The sequence below is a fragment of the Parasteatoda tepidariorum genome, chromosome 12 (genome assembly GCF_982258835.1).
Source record: "Parasteatoda tepidariorum strain Cologne lab strain chromosome 12, Ptep-v5.0, whole genome shotgun sequence".
NCBI classification, from domain to species: domain Eukaryota; kingdom Metazoa; phylum Arthropoda; class Arachnida; order Araneae; family Theridiidae; genus Parasteatoda; species Parasteatoda tepidariorum.
In genome coordinates, this window is record NC_141766.1 from 2,240,710 (window position 1) to 2,248,412 (window position 7,703).

General features: G+C 28.1%; 1 long non-coding RNA gene across 1 annotated transcript; it reads left to right on the forward strand.

Moving 5' to 3' along the window:
• The first annotated feature begins 1,306 nt into the window (after nucleotides 1-1,306).
• On the forward strand, nucleotides 1,307-7,278 carry LOC147800899 (uncharacterized). The gene is made up of 3 exons (XR_015430720.1): nucleotides 1,307-1,417; nucleotides 3,170-3,261; nucleotides 7,122-7,278. It is a non-coding gene; the product is annotated as an uncharacterized LOC147800899 (long non-coding RNA).
• Nucleotides 7,279-7,703: the final 425 nt, after the last annotated feature.

Sequence of the window (7,703 nt, forward strand, 5' to 3'; positions counted from 1 at the left end):
GATAGATTAAATTTTTATGTGCACGTGCACTACTTCAGCATTGTCTGGTTACTGAAAGGTTAAGACTTGTGATTTAAATTATTTAACATGTGGTTATTGCAATTAATAACATTATGGCGCTTTTAAAAAATACAAAACAGTAAAGCAACATATCAGGAATAATTAAATTTAGAGGATTTAAGTAAGATAAATTTTTTTAGAAATTCTGCAATTTGTATAAAAGTTCTATTTAAGGTTAAAAATAAATAGTTATTAAATATAATAACATTGAGGTAGATCTTCAATTTACAAAAAATTATGCGTATTCACAGAAATTAGAAAGATTCGTGGATTTAAGTAAACGAGTGATAGATTAAATGAGAGGAACAAAAGCCTTAATTTGTACTTTTTCTTAAATCGTGCATATTCTAGTAACATTTTACAACGGCGTGGAAATTTACTATAATAAATAAAAATTATTATATATATTGCTTTGGTTGTCGTAGGTCATTAAAGTAAGGGTTGTGTGATTGTACTTGTTTTCCAGTCACACAATCTAGGGCCTAGAATTCAACTTCTGCCACACCCATACATCACACCCATTTATATGGCGGAACCCATTCATAAATCCAATCATTCATTCACGGATCCTAATTTTGACCTGAACCAGAGAGCGATCAATCTTCATTCCAGTACCCCCCCCCCCCCAGAGATTAAATCTGTTATGAGATCATGGAGAACTTTGTGACCCAACAGAGTTAACTTTCAACTGTCACCATTTATTACACGGGGAGTCTTCGGCGGTTGGATTCTTATTCCCGTTCTCACGCACGTGAGTCCAGCACCTTGCCAACTAGGCTATCTCGAACTATTATACAATTGGAATAATATATAGTAATTGCAATGATTAATATATTGAATTTTAAAGTTGCAAAGGAGTAGGTAAAAACTTAAAAAATACTTATTAAATTTATTATTTAAGTATTTTGTTGGTGATGTCAACACACAAAATCATAACTCTGAATAACTTTCGATCTAATGATAGGATTTTCAGATTCTATTTTCAGATTATAAATTTTCTCTATATCCCTGTACCCATGGTATAGCTAAGAGACCGAATACAAGACTTTCGATTCCTCCGATTTTACGAGATTGTACATGGCATGTACTCTCGGAGGGTCTTGGCTGAGTCAAGGATCGAACCCCGAAAGATATTTTAATAGAAAATGAATGCAAAAAAAAAAACACTTTATATTCATGTTTCTTTAGCTTTTCTTGCTGCTTCTATACATTCGACCCTGCGTCAATCTCAATCAGGAGTGCAGTGTGAATAGTACTTAAGTGTTCTTTTCAAATTTTACTTTTGGGGCGAGCAGCAAAATATCAGCTCAACTTCTTATTGTTTGTTGACTGTTCACCCTCGTGCCGGTGCAATCACGTAAGTTTTTATAAAATTATTTATTCTTTTAATTATATTTTCAGTACCTTTTCTTCTAGATAATTTAATATTTCCGTATAGTGATCTGTCGTGCCAACTGCAATTGCCAAGGTACCAAGTAGATTTTAAACTTGTTAATGTTTTTAAAAATAACACGTAGATGTTTGCCCGGGGATGGCTATGAGTTATACCTTTCGAGTTGGTCCCTTTCAGTAATGTTTTTTTTTGTTTCTCTCGGGACACTGCCCGGAAATTTCAAGACTTGGCGATTATACTTCCACAGATCATGGTACGGAAATCTCCATTTATTTTTATTCTTTACCTTCTTGTGTAAAAGTGCAATGTGAACTCGAAAAGTGAACTCGAGCTATAAATTGGCTGGGGACAAATCATGAATTCTATTATTATTTCATCTACCATCAGTATTCTCCCTAACCGTTTTTTGAAGGCTCTGCCTGAACTTTGATACCAATAAATCAGCCCCTTTTTATAAAAAATAAACCGATATCTATTCAGATTCTATCTAACCGCTATCTATTCCCTAATTTATTCAGATTCAATTTTGATAACAATTAATTCTCTGTTTAAAATAAATAATAATTAAACATTGATAAAATTATCTGTCTTCAGAGGTCTGTCCAAGCCAAATTTATTACCGTTTAGCGGAACCTTCAACAATTCAACTTAAAGAAAAACGGTAGTTTCAAACAATACTTTTTCTTAAAATTTTACTTTTGTGTCTCATACGAAATGATAAATCCATATTTTTATGTTGATTTTTTAATATAATTTTTAATTTTCACAAATTATGTCTAAATTTTCACGAAACAGGTACCTTTCAGAAAAATCTAGACAGTCCCTTGGTCTTTAACATAAACAGTGGGAATTAAAATAAATAAATAAATTTTTTATTGATGTTATCTAAAAGATATTTATAACATAGAAAATGATGGATAAAATAATTGTGATTAATGCTGTTGAAAGTCTTTTGAATTTAGTCTCTGGTGTAAGATCGTCATTCAGAAGCGAATACAATTGTCGTACGCAAACACTCGGTGCATATGGCAAAGTTCCAAAATCCTGAACCTCCGTCGCATGGAAAGACATATGTTTATGCGTCTGACTGAATCTCACGAGACAATCTCTTCTGAGATTGAGATTCGAAAGGGGTTTAGGTAGCCCAAAGTGTTGCAATAAGGCTTTGTGTCCCGAATCTTAGAATTAAGTCACTGAGCACGTAACTTTTGAGACTAAATTTTAAGACTGGTATCCTACAACACTAGTGATGCTCTAAACATTAATAAGCAATTTTGTTTTTCTCTCTCATTTTATTGTTATGATCTTTCTTGATAGTTTGATGTGAGCTTTTTTGTTATCCACAATGCACACATTTATATTATGTAAAGCAGTTAAGGATAAAGTATCTAACAATTAAACTACTTTAATTAAACTACTATAAAACTACTTTAAATTCACTCCTGCTATTTTATCAATTGTATGAACGACAAATGTTCTGATAGCGATACCCACATTCACATTTTTGTTTATATTCTGTAAAGTGACTGAAAATTTACTACAATTTTAAGATTGTTTATTACCATTTTATTATCCTTATACAAGCGTAATTTGTTGAAAATTGTTGTAAACATAAATATTTCTTTTAAAATGTTCATTCCATTCTAAACAAGGTATTTCCTATTTAGGGCAACAAAATGCAATTTATTTTTTTCTATTAATTGACTTTCTTTTCAGTTCATTACTTTGGATGAGTTAAAAGGAACATTTGAACGTAGAATCTGTTGATCATTAGGATTTAGTTTCCATTCATCTGTTTGAGAGGATGGGTAAGTTTTGTTAGTGCAAAAAATAATCATTTTCATTTTAAAATTTAGAATTAAGAAGTTTTTTTTAATTTTTCTTCAATTAAATGTGTAAATTTCTTTTTATAATGTCTAACTTTTATTTCATAATCTGGAGTGATTTCTGTATATCTAAAAATATCAAACTCGAAACTTTCTAAAATATACAAGATCCTGGAAAGCACTTTGTTTACAAAAATTTAAAAAAACCTGAAGTAATTAAGGTTTAAAAATAAGGTTTCCAATTTACTTGTCGCCATCGTACTTGTGAATCAAAATTTCAATATCTGACATAAGTATTAATTTGAGTTTTTGCATAGCATTAAGAGTTGTTATTTGGAAAATTTTCAACAAATTGCAAATCACAGTCACATAGTGGTATGGGCCAGAGCTGTAGCATTACTAAAGCCTCATTTCATTTCTAATAATTTATAATGTTTTTGTTTCTCAGTATTCGAAATGATTTTTAAAATAAGATTTTTAAAAAAATGTTGTGCGTTTTTTGTAGCATTAGAAACAAAAAGAAAATTCTGTTAAAGAAATTATAAGCTGAGTCAAACGCTTGACATTTCTTTTGGAAATAAATATTTTTAATGTGTCCTATTTTTTCTTACTGTTGTCACTACCATTGCTTTTAGTTTTTTTAAACTTATTTTGTCTTTTAAAATTTTCTTGAAAAAATCGAATGAAGTGACAATTTTGTCACCAGATAATTAGTTGAATATTTTATATTTAGTTAACTGATCGTTTGCTTTTTTGTTAAAGTCTTCGTTTAGGACAACCTTATTATTTTATTACTAATAATTTTTGGAGCATTGAAGTCATTTTTCCGGCTTACTGTTCTGGACTTAAGAATTTGTATATCTTATTTCTAAGACTTCATAGTTTGTTTGCAAAAATTAACGAAATTAGTAAGAATTGCATCTCACATAATGGACATAATTATACAATGAAAACCTCTCAGGAGAGACCACTCTCTGTTTCTCGGTAAAATGGACTTGGGAATGGAGGTTGGTTGTTCTTAGAGGTGTTACCTTCATCGACTCAAAGTTATGTGATTTTTCGCAAACAATTTTAATTATAGACTGTCATTCTCTTGGTATTGAAATGTTCCTTGTGTTGATGTCGTGAAAAGTGGATGGGTGAATAAAATTTTATGTTAATAGAAATTATCCCTTCTAATATAATTATGTGTGAAACAAAATGTACCAACTATGTATGGTATAGTTATTTTAAATAAATAAATAAGAAATTATGTTTTTAAGTTAGCATTTAATTTTTTTTCTTCATAAAAATCAGCTGTAAAAGATGAGAAGGGATTTGTTTGTTTGAGATGCTGAGTTTTTTCTAATTAACTTTTTTTAGATACTTAAAATAGCTAAAAGTAATCCAACAAAAATTACTGATTAATCAAAAATAAATCATTCAACTCTGATTACTAAATTATAGTATTTAGTGCAATTTGATTACAACATGAGGTTGCAGATATCTGAGAGAACATCAGAAATAATTCTTTAAATAAAAACCAAGCAAATATTTAGAATACATTTTAAACTACTTATTTGTTTTGATATTTTATTGTGTTTCCTTATTTGACCTTTTCCTCATCTTGTGCAGAGATTTCGCCCAATTGCTGGGAGAGGTTTTTATGGTCTCTGCTAAAGTCCATGGAAAAAATACCTTGCCTCCCTAAAGTGGTTGTAAATAGAGATCTCAACGTAGAGGTGATCTTTCCTGGAGGTTTCACTGTATATTGCATTTTAATGCAGGGCAACAGTTTTATTAAACAGATGTAGAATTGTAATTTATTAATGTTTAATCTTTAACTTTCTTCCAAGCAATAGCAATAATTATACCTATTATTTTCATATATTCAAAAACTTTTAAGAAATGGGTTAAAGATTATATTTCGTCTGTTAAATTTCTATCTTATTTAAAATAGGAAAATTGACTTCAAATTTTTATATTATTAATTTTTTATTCTTTAAAACACATTCCAATAAACTGTAATAAGGTACTACATTTAAATTCTTCATTATTTAGCTTATTTTTATTATAGTTTTCAATTGCTTACAAGTATAAAATATTTAAAAGTTTACACAGTTGTAAAAGCTTAAATATTATATAGCAAAGCAAATATTTGGTTGAGCCAAAATTAGATGTCTTTTTTTTCTCTTATTAATCAATGAAATATTTTATTTTTATCCATCAAAAATAATTTTTCCTAATTGCTAATATTTATTGAAGAATAGTTAATGTATAATTTATTTTACAGTAATTTTATTTATTTATTTTTGAATAAGAGAGGAATCATATTTTTACTGCTGTTAAGCTTCTAATTGTTTTGTTTACTGATTACTTCTTTTCCTTAAAACAATTTTCCCTTATAAATTTAACACTAGAAAGACAAAAGAAGCCAAATTAACCCCTTTCATATTTTTTTGGTTTCTCTATAATTACAGTCTTTTATTTTTATAATTTAATTCTTCATGCATTCAGGATTCATTGAAACTCCCAAAAAACATTTTATTACTTTACTTGTACCATTTGTAAAGTTTCTTTTAAGCAAAAAACATGTACTTTCCGTAAACATAATTTTACTATACCACACTTGTCCATCTGCCATTAATTTACAATAGCTGTGCTATGAAACCCAATACATTCTAGCTTTCATTTGATTTTTTGTGATTAAATCCTACTATTTCACATGGTCAATAACTAACTGTATTATAAATTTTGCCCTAATGTAGCTGAATGAAAACGTGGGTTTGATATAATGTATTTTTATAATGTTAAAATTCAATGGTACCCACTGAAACATTGTTAATAGTTAATGTAATTTTCTAGTTCTGAATATTTAAGATTTTTTAGTTCAGTAAAAAGGTGTTAGAATAGTATGATGTAAGTGATATCAAAACTAAAATAGCCTTAGCAGATGGAGGCAGCACATGTGGCCTCATAACGAATCAGGAATCGTTTTTGATTGCATTACCTACTTACAGAGGCCTTTTTTGAGTTTAAATGTTTAATAACTAAATAAGTAAACATTTAGCAAAAGAAAACAATTTTACTTTTGGTTTTAGGAGAGAATTTCCAATAAGTTAGGATTGAAAAAAAATTAAAGAGATGCTGTACTTGTTCATTCAAACACTAACTTACTGAAAGTGCTGAGTATTTCTGACCTTCCATAAATTGTTCCAATTTAAGTGCTTATTTAATCATTCATGCCTTAGCAATATAGAAACATGTTAAAAATACAGTGTTTAGTTTAATCAAATATATTCATTAACTAATTAGAATGAAATACCACAGAATTTCAATGATCAAGCCTATAATATACTTTTATTAAATAATTATATTAAGATTTTGGATGTGTAATCACTAACCCCCTCAGTCTTTTTAAGGTATACAGCAATGTTCAGTTTTTCTAGTGTTAAAAATTATGCAATATTTTCTCCCAGAACTATATTTATTTTATATGTTTTCATTATTATTACAGGACTGTCAACTTTCTACGCTTTTTTTCAAATATTTATTCTAGTGCTACATAAGTTTATGTTTTAGGATATTATTTTCTATTTATTTTAGCCAATTTTCCATGCCAATACTCATAAATTCGTTCATATGCAATGCGATTTTGTTCTAGGTCTTTTGTTTTAAGGCTGTTGGCAAATTTAACAAAAATTTTTAAAGCTTTGATTTTTAAATGTCCACCACTTTATAAAATATTTTTTAAAATGCTTATAAGCTGGCAGACCTGTTATTATTTTCAGCATAAAAATAAGCAAACAGCTACTGTCATTTGTTTATCTTATGTGTTTTAATTTGATTTTTTTATTTTGCAGTTATAATTCGAGAATTTATGGGAACGAAGTTCATCAATATTGTATATTGAAATTCAACATTTATGTATGTCAAATACTTTTGTAGATTATATGTGTTAAAAAAAATTATTAAAAGTATAAATGTATTAAATGTATTTAAATAAATGTTTTCAATTTACATGTTTGTCTTTATTTATCAAAATTCTATTTTTTGAAATCCATTATATATTTTTTGTAAATTGTACTTATATACTATAGGAAATTTTTTTTCTCTTCAATCTTAATGTTAAATTAAAAATAAATTATGGAATGCTATCTTGTTTTAAATGTAGGAAAAAAAACTTTCTGTAAGTTAGGGTCCGCCAAATGATAAGAGTATCAAGCTTTAACTTTGCTTAATTTAATTTCAATATTATAATGAAACTTCTACATAATCATAGCCGATATTGACATAGTATTCCATACAATAAAACTTAATATATTATTTTCAAATGTAAATTGGACTAACGTAAGGATGTTCTAATCATGCTTATTAAAAAATACATGGATTGTGAAAAGTTATAGTTGTAACCAGCCAATTTTTTTTTACGATGTACTTAGTGG